We start from the raw sequence: 13,444 nt of genomic DNA, 5'->3' as shown, positions 1-13,444 counted from the left end.
CCTATTTGTACTTGCATAGATAAGCAGGAGTTCTTTCAGAGGTAGGTCATTCCTGCTGACTTTTTATGAATTGGGAAATAATTGGTTTCAATGTTTAGTTGTTAATAAAGGATGCACTCTTGATACCAAAACACCAATGTGACCAATGATACTCTCACTGTTTAAAGCACTCCATAAAATATCAGTTTAACTCATGTTTTCTCTAAACCATTTCTTTGTCCATTACTTAACAGTAGTTTGGAACTTATGCTTATTAAATTAGGTGTTAAGTTTTTTCGTTGTTTCTGATTGCTAGCATTAGTATAATTGTTATCATTTTGGCTAATAGAGTCATCAATATTAAACACCCCATGGGAAAGAGTCAAGCCTTGATATTTTGAAAGTTAATGACCATGGACGTCATTTAGGGGTCGCAAGGGGTTAAAGCTGTGACCTGGCACTGCTTTTGCGACACCTGGCCTCAGAGGTAGCAAAACAAGTGCTGGGAAAGTAGGGGCAGCTCTTCCTAATGGAGGCTGATTGGAGCTCCACTTGCCTGGTTTTCTGTCAATGTTTTTATTACACAAATTGTGAATAATAGTATTCACTTTTAGTGCAATAACCATGGAGTACATTTGGTGGAATATAACCCTACCTGGAAGCCAAGGTAAGTAAAAAATGTAGTTAAATGTATGTTGTATGCATGCTTGCGGTGAGAGCCTGTTAATGTTCCCAAGAGTGTTTGAATGTGTTAGTATGTGTAAGCATGTGTGTAAATCAAAGTAAAGATCAAATGGTGTGCGATATCACTTCCGCTGCCCCAGGCATTTTGATGAATTGACATCCATGGTAATTACCCAGCGAGTAGTAAATACATATTTTATATTCTCGTTTTTTGTCCCTCTACCCAGTCAGATTGAGGTTACTGGTCTGTTAGACGAAGTAAGAGTAAACTATTGAGCATGGAAAAGTATTCACCCACAGTACCAGACTGCAGATCAAATAAAAGTACCACATTGTGAGAAGCAGCATACTGATCTACTTTTTGTCTTATTAGACCTATTCTCGTTCAATATAAATACATCTTCCATAGCCATAGAAACTATGACTTAAGTGAAAAAGGATTTTGTCCTCTGGGGTTTCGACTTTATGCATTGTCAAGCTACTTGCATAGATGAAGCACAAAGTCTATATGTTAGAAGCTGTGCTTGAACATGTATTTGAGAAAAGACAACATCATAAGACAGATCTATTTTTTTATAATGGGGAATGTCTATGCAAAGCGCTCAATCAAACAATCAAAAGAAACAAATGTATAGAGTATGTCTCATACATGAAATAAAAGGCCCATCAGGAATTTGATTTGCACGCATCTGAAACAGTTTCTACTTCAAATTTAACTATGGGTTACATCGAACCTCTAGTCCCTCCACAATGTTCATGAATGAATATTACACAGTGAGCATTCACATATATTGTTCATGCCATGCAATTTTTCATCTGCATATGTTTAAAAAAGTAATTGAACCAAAACCAAGACAAGGAGTTAAATTTGGGCAATGAAGAGACTTAGCATGTCATTAGCGTCCTGGGCCTAACGACACACTCCACCACTTCGGAAATGCAAGGCTACCCCATATTTACAAGAATGTGGTGCAGCCTTGCATTTCCTCCTGAGATGGCGCTACGTTTTACAACATAGCACCAATGCAGGCTCCCTTGCACCACAGTGCAAGGGTGTCTGTGTGCAGGGGAGGATTGGTTATGTGTAGGAAGGTGTCCCTTCCTGCACATAAACAATCCTAAAATTGCATTTTTAAAAAGGTTTGTTTATGTACAGGAAGGGACACCTTCCTGTACATAAACAAATCATGGCATATTGCTTTTACCATGTGTGCTGCACAAGGCAGCACACATGGAAAAAACAAAAACGAGGAGAAATAATGCATTTCTCCTCGTTTTGCCACCTTAAGACCAGGGTCATCCTGGTCTTAATTTTGGCGCTGCTTCCTATGTACGCCACCCTTGCCCTTGTACAATGGGGCAGCGTCAAATACAATGGGTGTTGTGGTGGAACGCCCACCACAACACCCACTGAACCCCCTTTCACGCTAAACATAGCGTGAATGGGTTCCTTATGTACAAGGTAGCGTTAAGCCACTGTATAGTCATCGTCTGGATGTAACTATGTGGCAGGGAACAATTTTTCTCATGTCGAATTTGTTGTTTAAAAGTACAAATGCTTTAAATAATACGTATTTTTGGGACATACAATGCTCTCTGGATAGCATATTTACAAAAAAAACATATCATTTGAAAAGAGGTCACAATCATTCAAAAACAAGTCCTACAACTGCACAGTGTCCTATTTTTTTCATAATTTTTTTTATCGGTAGTCACATTCAGTAGCTTTCATTTTAATTAGATCTTCATACTTTTATTATTGGGAAAAAAAGTTGCATGCCTTGGTTGTTTAATAATTATGCCTCATTTTGCTATTGCTCCCCAAATAATGGAGATGGAAGGATAGTGACATTTCTGAGGGTTTTTACAGGTTTATAAATTGCTGTGGAATGTACTTTACGGCCAAGCTTGATTAAACATTAAACAAAATGCGTTTTGTATATTGATGAAAATCTAAGGAAGATTTGGAACAGTTTGCCCGACTTTGTTAACTTGTTTGCTTGATGAATCCATCAGGATTTACTTTTGAAATATAAGTAGCAGCAGAAATTCGCACACGCGCATCTCCTGCACATGTTCTTTTACTGTGAGAAGCTCAGCATAATCAAAACCGAGATTGAGAAATTCCTGGAGGGGCTGCTAGGCTCCAAGATCAGTCTATCCCCGACAGTGATGATTTTCGGCAGCGATAGTAAGCTCGGCATTAATAATAGTGAAACAGAGGCATTAGTCTTTCTAGCTGTCACTGTACTGCGTATCCTGCTGTCAGAGGCTTGGAAAGACTCAAATGCCCCAACCTTTCAAATGTGGCTGACTAGGCTTCTTGGAATCCATAATATTGAATCCGCACTGTATTTGCACATGGGTAGGAAACTGCGTGATTTTGGTTGTAAAAGTTGGGCTCCCCTGAAAGCCTGGAGGGAGGGAGGGTCAGCTATAATTAATTAGGTTTGGGTTTGTGGGGACCCGATGTTTATGTTTGTAAAATTCCCCTGGATATATTTTATGGATCCCCTGTAAATACTTGAAATGCTCCCCCCCCTCCCTAGTCAGTTATCTTTATACATATTTATATGGCTATTTATATGCTTATTTATATATGTCTTTTTATGGATTTTCTGCTGTGTTTTTTATGAACTGTTTTGTAATATGACGTAATTTTCTAACATTTTGAAGATTTGCTGTATTATTCATTTGATTCTTCTGTACATTGTTTCTCTCTTTTGTACCATATAAATTCTCAATAATTTTTTTTTTTTTTAAAAAGGAAGGATAGTGGCATTTCTGAGTGTTTTTACAGGTTTATGAATTGCTGTGGAATGTACTTTACGGCCAAGCTTGATTAAACATTAAACAAAATGCGTTTTGTATATTGATGAAATTCCAAGGAAGATTTGGAATGGTTTGCCCGACTTTGTTAACTTGTTTCCTTGATGAATCTCTCAGGATCTACTTTTGAAATATAAGTAGCAGCCGAAATTCGCAATTGTAGCGGAAAACGTGTGACGTCTGGATATAAATATTATGTGAAAATAGAAGAAAATAGAAGAAAAGTTGCAGGCAGTGAGCGATGTTTGGAGAGAAGGAAGGGGTTGGAACCTGCATGGCATGTTATCCATATTAGATTATGTAATATACTGAATTGTATGATACCACGCAATTCACAACATCTTTGGGTTTTGATGCTTTGGGTCTGTGACAGTGGCATGTCCAGAGCACTGGAAACACCCATTTATTCTTCCTAGGTTGCTTAAATGAGTATAACTGAGGTGTAAATGCCTCATGTCTCGTTGGGTTTTCATAGCTGACCTGTACCACTTATGGGCACGGTTAAAGTCAAACATAGAGTTCTAAAGAAGGCCACTTATATCAAATGATCAGTATTACTCAAGCCTGAGTATGAATGGTAGTTTTGCCACCTTCCACCTGCTAAGCCTGCGGACCAAAACAAAATTCAAGCAATTTCTTTAACAACACTACATGCTGCATACAGGCTCAGATCACACACACACAAGGATATTCCACAGGTTACAAAAATGGTACTCTCAAACAACATAGCTATAGCTCAGATTTGAACAAAGATAAATGTTCAGGCTCTAGAGAACATAGGTTTCACATACATTTCAGGTTAAGGACTCAGACATCAGAGCTACCTCTTAGTCTAAAAAAAATTTAACGTTTCTTTTCTCAGATAGAAGAGTTATCTCTCATTCGACACAGACTATAAAGATATAGGCCATTAACAGCAGAACTTTCCCTCTTACTTAGGGTCACACATACATTGCAAATAAATGGTGCCTATCTAAATGCTGGAACATATACTTTCCCTCCCCTTTCAACCAACCATTGTCTTACTGCTGCAATAAGTAATTTTAGCATTCTGATTTTATTTTGTTATTTATTAATACTTTAGAATTTGAAATATGGAACAAAACTGGCTCTATCATAGGCATTAATCCTTTAAGCTCATTTACTGTACCTTCTGTGTCTTTCGAGCCCAGACTACCAAACCATCTTCTTAATTCACTGTTTTTCAAGTCCCCAAAAACTGATGAAACTAGTGGGTTCTTTGCAACTAGAAACCTTCAGGGGCGTAGCTTGGTTAGTAAGATTGGGGGGGCTTATAATCAGGCGCGGGCCGTGGAGGGAGTTACGGTGGGGCAGGGAGGCGGGGAGGGGGCGGGGCAGGGTGGAGAGGGCTAAAAACCGGCACCTGGATAATTACAGGTAAGTAAACAATTTGATTAATAAAACGAATTTCGTAGCGCGCACTGCATTGCAAAATGCGATGCAGTGCGCACTACGAAATTCGTTTTATTAATCAAATTGTTTACTTACCTGTAATTATCCAGGTGCCGGTTTTTAGCCCTCTCCACCCTGCCCCGCCCCCTCCCCGCCTCCCTGCCCCACCGTAACTCCCTCCACGGCCCGCGCCTGCTTATAATGCTAAAACACACTATACAGCTAGCAGGACACATGTGAAGGCATCAAGGGGGAAAGGGAGAGGATTGGTAATTGATAAAGGTACTAAATGAGGGAAAACACAATATTTTGTAAACTAACTTAATTTGTGAAGACTTTGGAAACAGAAAGATGGGAAGTGTGGATGTGTCTTTTTGTTTCTGTGTATGCAGTTATGCCTGGTAATATCCAACATAAACTCACCATACCCAACTTAAAGCTCAAGTAGACAGCTATTTAGCAGAAAATACATTTAGTAATGGGAGGTGTAACACCACAAACATCATACCCCCCTTGCTACGCCCCTGTAAATTTTGCTCTAGGTATCCATGGCAGTGACCCGACGTCCCTCTTGGCGCATTCTGAATGTGCAATTGCTTTAATTACATTTCCAACCTAGTACTAATAACACACTTTAATAATTGTAAATTCGTAACTGCAGGATCCCTGATGTGAAGTGATAGCTAAAATAAAACAGAACTGATGGGAAGTGTTGTTGGTGATACTAAGCTTCTCTGCAAATATGGAAAGACCCCTACAAACAGATATTTCCAGCACTACTTTGTTTTGAACATACATATTTTAAATAAAACTGTCTGGGATAACCTGAAACAATTCATGAAAACTGAAAACAAGAAATTATTTACAACAAATTGCTGGAGCATTGAGTTACTCTGGCATTGTCTACGTAGCCTCTACAGACGTTTTGAGCAAACTGAAGCTGTCACAAACGTCTGCATCTGAATCACTAAGGTGTTCAGGAAACATTACAAAACTATTGGGAAGTTTGCACTTTGGGTTGAAACATGTTATCCAAAGTCTTTCAGGGGAATCCTGGGCTAGTGAAAAAGATTCCCAACTAAGGACTTGCGGGTACAGTGCTTTTAACTGGCTTGCCAGCAATCCGACTGAGCTTGGACAACACATTGTTCGGTTAATTATTTTCCCATGGTGTTGAATTGTCAAAAAGGCTTCTTGGCGCTGGCTGAATTGACAGACAGAGAGAACCTGAGGGAAGGGAACATATTTAAAGGTAAACAACTCTGTCTTTATGGCTTTACTGTTGACAGAGGAAAAAACATTCCATGCTTTCGTTGAACCCAGTGCAAAGCTTCTGCTATAGTGATCAGGTTTTGCTTCCCCTGTTGTTCCTTCACAATTGTTGCTTGTCACTCCACCCAGATATACCATACTCGAGGCCTTGTTGAGATGCTTTCTCATTTAATTGTCTTTTAATTGTGTTTGTTCCAGCATTTGAATGTATGACATTACAACGCATGCTTTTACCACGCATGCTTTTACATCGCAGTTTTTACAACGCATACCATTACAACGCATAGCGCTTTGGGGTGCTGGATAGTGAATAGTTTAATTTACTATTCCAATTCCAGTCCCCGTGGATAGTAGGGAAGGTGTTGGATAGTAAATTAAATCTATTCCCTATCCTAGAGCGCCCCCCAGCGCAATGCGTTGTAATGGTTTGCGTTGTAAAAGTTGCGATGTAAAAGCACTGCGTGGTAAAAGTTGCGTTGTAAAGGATGTTTCCCCAGCATTTTAACTGAGCACGTATTGCCATTGGGAATAAAATAGCCACAAAGTCATTGGAAGGGGAGTGTACATGTTACATAATAGTTTTGCAGTGAAAAACAGTAAATGTGATTCAGACCTCTTTTCATGCCAGAGTGCCTTGTTAACAAGTGCTTTTGACTATCACCTAGGCAGACCAGTTACTGTTGAACTCCCATTTGCATCTAGATGAGGAATCAACAAGCCTATCAACTTTCCTTTTAGTGCTTCTGTAACCTCAAATTAAGTCTCTTCTCATTAAACTATTTTACTGTGTAACTCTTCAGAGTTGACACTTCATCTTGCTGAATCACAGCACCGCTGGAATAAAGTGGTATTGTGTTTCGCTTGATTAAGTAACCTAAAAAGGACTGGGCAATTGAAATAAGTGTAATGAGAACTTTGGACAGTTATTTGAATCTTTAAGAAGCCACTTTACATTTGGTTGAATTCTGATACCTTTTTGAGATATCATCTGAAACTCTACTTCCTCTTCAGATTGACTTTTAGAGCGTGCTTCCTCGCTGCTTTCTTTGAACACTGAGCAGCACAAATGTAGTGAAGATTTTCATATTTAATGTTTTGCATTACTACAAAATTAAGGCATAGAAACTCTAATGTAGTTTGCAGAAAGAAATTATGTTAAATCACACTTAGATTGATTATAGTTAATGTGCGTCTACATTTCAAAATGACTCACATTGGTTGCCATCTTAGCTCTGTGACGTGAAAAGTTGATTTCTATGGGAGCTGATGTTCTAATTGTTTTTCCATGTGAAGAAATGTTTTAATTTCTCTGTGATAATAAAATAGTCCTTTAATAGACATTACATTCAAGAAGACACCTGCAGTATGAAGACTACACCCTGTATCTTATCTCATTAAAGATAGTGTACGTTTGAAGAGAGCGGAGAGAAGCTTGCATTGTGCGAAATTAACAAGTATGTAATTCTATCATATCATTTTAACCTGATTTGACCGTCTTATGAGAACTGCCTGGAGGTGTGTCAAATGTTAGAGCTTGTGTCCTTTAGATCAGTTTTTATGATAGAGCAGAGCAGAGTAGGAGATTTAGAGTACACTCTCAGAGAGAGGGTTGACTTTCCTTTATCGTTCTCTGTTGAGGTGAGCCCATGCTGATTCGTTCTCTGATTTATAAGATTTGGATTTAATTTGAATTGCATATTATTCAAACAATACACATTTTGATTATTAATTAATGCTAACCTGACTTTTCTTTTATGTAAACCAGTATCTTTAAATAAACTTTCATGTTTTGAAATAAACTATTCTCTGTTTTCCTTGTGAAGCCTAATGCGCTTCACATACCAGGTAATGTATTGACCCTTAGGTGATTAACACTGCCATCTGTCCATTTGATAGCGGTTTCTAGTCCATCAATTTGTCACACTGAAAAGTGTTAGCAAATGTGTAAGCAATCCAGTTGTGTACACCACCTGGAAAGAGAAACACAAGTGGAGAGCCACTGAAGCTACTGCATTTTGGCACGGTCCAGGTTATTATTTTGTTCCAGAGCTTTTTACATTGTTCCTCCTGATGTCAGTGTAGTGACTAGTTCTCAAAAGACGTATTTCATCTTATTTGTTATGTGTTTTCCTGATTTATTTTGTTGATAGCCATTGAACAACGAGGATACATGGTTTGCCTTCATATGAGGTGGAACTCTGATGCCTTTATGAATGTTAAAGAAGGACTTCTATGCAGAGGATAATTTCAAGCATGTAACTATACAGATTGAAAAATAATGATGATATCCATGTTCCTCAGAAATATTGCTAACTTCATACTGAACCAAAAGGGACATTCACTAATGTAAATGAAATATGAAAGACGCAGTGTGGCCAGACCATGTTTCTATTTAACATAAGATTCCTGCTGATGGGACATACTAAACTAAAAAATGCCCCTGTCTATGGGCAAACCCTGGATCTCTGGTATTAAAAAGTGGAACCACTGTGTTTAAGATAGTTACCTGGTTTTGGTTGCTAGAAATTGGGTTACTTGTTGGCTGGTGTGTTAGCCTTGGTCAAGCAGCAACCACAATCTTTGTCAGGTTAAGGCACAAGGAAACCCCAAATTAAACTGTGCTCAACCTCCTGATAGTTTTGCACAGAGCAGTCAGGCTTAACTTAGAGTCAATGTGTTAAGTATTTGTGCAACACTTCAAACAGTAAAACAGTGAGAACACCTCACAAAAAGATCCCACACCATGTTAGAAAAATAGAGCTTAATGTAATAAATAGAAAAAGACCAACATTACTTATATTCAATCAGTAGACCCTGAGTTATGACGTTTTCAAGAATAAACTGCAATATAGTGCCTAAAAGCATATTGCCCCAACCCCAGCTATCTGAGCACGCTGAACCGGGTCAGAGTTAAAATTTCAGGCTGACCCTGATGGAGCTGAGGTCAGATACAGTCCCAGACTAGCCTTGCTGAAGGTTTACTGTCACATGATTTTTGTGCCAAGATTCCTGTTCACTTTTGAGAAGGTCGGAAGAACAAGAAGATCGTCGCAGGTGGTGGTCGGCATGATGCAAAGAGAAGGCCAGTCATCGCAGACAGAAGGACTGGAGATTTGTGTTGGTGGTCCTCAATGGCGATCAGTACTTGCTGTGTGAGGAGAAGGGGAAGGCAGCAACTAACATTGAATTTCCATTGGAGCTGGCCAGTTCTGTTGCAAACTTGCACAAAAGCTTAAATGTAAGAGCTCAAGAGTCACACTAAGGGTCCAGGACTGAAGGGGCAGCTCTTGGGGGCCAGGAACTTGCTGAAGATGGGTCTAGGAACTGTTAAGGACCCTGTTATGTCCCTGGGGCTCGGATCAAAAGGCCAGCAGACTAGCCCCTTGAGCCACTCAGAGGTCATTGTTTCAAGATGGGTTGCAGGCCCAGTTCTTTCCCAGGCAAGAGGGCAGCAGACAGCAGGTCAACACAGCAGGGCAGGAGTTCCTTGTAGAGCAGCAGTCCAGCAAAGTGGCAGTCAATGTGGCAGCAAAGCAGTCCTTCTTCCTGGCAGAGTATCCACTGGTCCAGAAGTGTACTGAGGTGGTAGCATCTGAGGACCTTCTTTACTACACAGTTGTGCCTTTGAAGTAGGGAGAAGCTTCTAGAGGCATGCCTTTGAAGTGCACCGAAGCCCTGCCTTCCCTGCTCTGGCTCCATACTAAATACAGAGGGTATGCAGGCCTTTGTGTGGAGACTGTACACACCCTATTCAGGTGTAAGTGAGGCTGGGCCCAGCTCCTTACTCCCATCCTGCGAGTGCTGGTCAACCCAGCCACATCTAAGCTTCCATTGTGTGCGGTTGTCTAGGAGGAATATTCAATGCCCAACTGGACTACTACACCCAGTCATGTGACCAGAGACCGGTTGCAGGCGTCAAAGGCCAAAAAATGCCAACTTTCTGAAAGTTACATTTTCATAATTGTAATTTAAAATCCGACTTCACCATAAATTAGGATTTTAAATTAGGATTCCAGAGACACCAAACATGAACCAGTTACCTCTTTCCATTTGGAAATTACACTTTTCAAATGTAATAAAGCAACTCCATTATTATCCTATGGGACATAAAGGTCTTGCAGTAGTGAGAAATAAATGTAAGTGTTTTTCACTACCAGGACATGTAAAACTTTAAAGTGCACGTCCAACTATTAATTAAACTGCACCCCACCATTGGTGCTGCCCAGGGTGTACCTTGTTGGTGACTTATGTGAATTAAAACGGAAGGTTTCTCCCTAGCAAAAGGTTTATTTTGAAAGGGCACAATATCAGTTTAAAACTACACACACAGACCCTGCAATGGCATACCTGAGACATGTTTAAAGGGCTACTTAAGTGGATGGCACAGTCAGTACTGCAGGCCTACTAGTAGCATTTAATTTACAGGCCCTGGGTGCATGCAGTACACTTTAATAGGGACTTATAAGTAAATTAAATCTGCCAATTGGATATAAGCCAATGATATCATGTATTTAGCAGAGAGTTCAAATACTTTAGCACTTGTTTGCAGTGGAAAAGTGCCCAGAGTCATAGGGCCAGCAAACACAGGGATCCTGAAGGGAAAAGGCTAGAGGGAAACCACACCAAGGATGCAGGTCTAACTTTAGTTCATTCAGATGATACCAGTTCTAGAGGTGGTCTACCTCAGATTCCAAAACCTAACATAACCGAGTTTGGTTAAGATGATATAATGAAGGTAACACTCCATTCAAGGTAAAATAATTGCCAAGGTGAACACAATCAACTACTGACTGTAAGGATGTCCACCTTTTCTCACATGTTGGCTCTGAATTAGAACCAATTACTTAACTTGGAAGGAAAATTATAAAACATAATCTTCTACCAAATTAAAAGAACTAGAAAACATAAGATCAGCATCTGAGATCACCCAAGAATGCATGACAGGGTTGCAGCTCAGACTGAACCTTCTAAGCAATTCTGATAAATATATTCCACACACATGGGCCACCCACTATCACATGAAATGTAAGTGGCATGCGTAATGACAAAACATTTGCATCTGTGATTAGCAGTGATCTAATGACCTTCACACACATCAACTACACACACACACACGCACACACACACACACACACGCCCTCTAAACAGACAAAAACATGCATTGCCATGTTTGAGAGCAACATAATTAAATGAGACATAAAGAGAAACAGAATCAAGCTCTTTGCATGGACTACATAGGGTCACTCATACATCAATTGAATCAGTTGCTTACAATAATTTAAAGGACAGTTGACCTGGTCTCCCATCAAGTTTTTATGATTTGAAGAAATGGAAACAATTACCATAAATTCAGTTTATAGAAAATGAATAAACTACTTGGGCTTTCTCATGCAATACAAACTAATACTCTAAACTCAATGTTCCATATTTTATACTCCAAGTTGACGGAGCTGGATATATCAAGTGCTCACTGAATGCCACCAGGGTACTTCTACAAGTGTTCTCAGGGTACTTCAACACAAACTCCATGATAGTAACCAGGACTCATATTCTGTTACGGATTTAGGATGTATTGCTAGAAGGTTTCCAGCAGGTACTGTATGTGGCAAGTCTAGCCCAAGTAGGTATTTCCCTCTACATTGTTGTACACTGTGATACTGAGCACAAACTTAGAGATACATATTTAGATGAATACACCAATGAAAGCCTATGGCTCTAGGCCCCTCAGTGCTCTCTCCTTTTTCTCCCAAATGTTATCTTCTGCAATCATTCAGAATCTGGACAAATGCATGGTTAAAAACATGTATATAACAATTGTCTTCACCTGCTATCTCCATCATAAAATAGTTCTAAAATAGCATGCTCTGTCCATTTCTCTCACTTTATATTCACATGTTCACACATTTCTTAAATAGTTGGGTTTTGTGTCATTGCTTTCGACCTGTATATACATTTTATTAAGGTTTTGCAGAGTATATGTGCATGATTCAAAAATAGGCTGTATATTTACACGCAACACATTCTTCTATTATATTTACATTGGGCACATTCTCCTATTACACATGCATTAATATAAATATTTTGGATCTATACAAAGAGCTCGATTCATAAAGTGATTTGCAGCTGTAAGCATTTGTTTATAGTTGAAACTAACTCCAAAAAGGTTTCACTACTGCGTAAATATATGTCTCAATTCTGTACCAGCTTGGAGTAGTGAATAGTAAACCCTCCTTTACATGGCATTAAGAATGAGTGGGTCAAGGCATTATTTGCATTTTGGAGCAAGGTATGTCTAGTTATTTCCAAACCTAGAATGGGTGAAGAGTTACTCAAGTAAAAGGCAGCAATAAACCCCCTTCCGGGTTGGCAAAGAGAACCCCCCTATTTTTGTGTAGGAGAAGAAATTCCTTCATGGGGAAAATGCTTGCCATGGTGAACAAAACCACAAAAATAAAGTTAATTTCCACAACGAGACATTTACTGTGCACAGAACTCCCCTTTTGGAAAATAGTAGATACCACCTAACATTCTGAGTAGTTTGCTTGGATATCTGTGACTGGTGCAGCTTTCAAAGCATACTTCTGGGAAAGGTGAACCTCAATTGGAAAGTCGAATGAGGCCTCTGTGAGCACATTTAAGGGAAATAATATAGAATCAAAAATGTCATGAAGGATGGTGTATGACCTACTCCATTTCTTTCACTATTGAAACTGTTGATCTGTCTACACCAACAATTGCTTTTAACTGTTTAGAAACCATAGGCGGCATCACATAAAGTGAGCAATAGAATTGCTATTTTAAGACTGGTTTTAGACACAGCTTTAAGCGGACTGGTAAAGAGCTTAATGAGTGACAGTTTGCCATCTTAAAAGTATGATAAATGGTTCCTTGTCACAGGACCTTTAAAGGCGTGTGCTACACATGGCTGAAAATGTTGAAGCATTTATTAACATCTCTAAAGTACACAACAGCACTCAACAAAATCTCATACACATTGCAAAATTACGACACACTCATATTATACCAGGGCACGACAAAACATAACAGTCAAATCACAGAATAGCAGAACACCCAATGTGCAACACAACAACATTATATTGCAATAATGCAGCACAATAAACACATCAGCACAAAACCAACATAACAAATCACCACTACAGCAAAATGCCACAAAACAAACATGGACAAAAGGTTTTGCCACACTTTCCCATCTCCAGAAATCTGCTTTTGTAATGTCATGGTGAAAGGTGTTTGCACCAAGGGCTGT

General features: G+C 39.3%; 1 protein-coding gene across 1 annotated transcript in view; it reads right to left on the bottom strand.

The window, feature by feature from the left end:
• The window catches only part of PCDH15 (protocadherin related 15), a 2,579,312-nt gene that overhangs the window by 1,011,263 nt on the left and 1,554,605 nt on the right, over positions 1 to 13,444 (bottom strand). The window lies entirely within an intron of this gene.

The sequence above is a fragment of the Lissotriton helveticus genome, chromosome 5_1 (assembly GCF_964261635.1).
Source record: "Lissotriton helveticus chromosome 5_1, aLisHel1.1, whole genome shotgun sequence".
Lineage (NCBI taxonomy): Eukaryota > Metazoa > Chordata > Amphibia > Caudata > Salamandridae > Lissotriton > Lissotriton helveticus.
The sequence above is the reverse complement of the archived record's forward strand: the minus strand, read 5'-3'. Positions and strand labels throughout refer to the sequence as shown.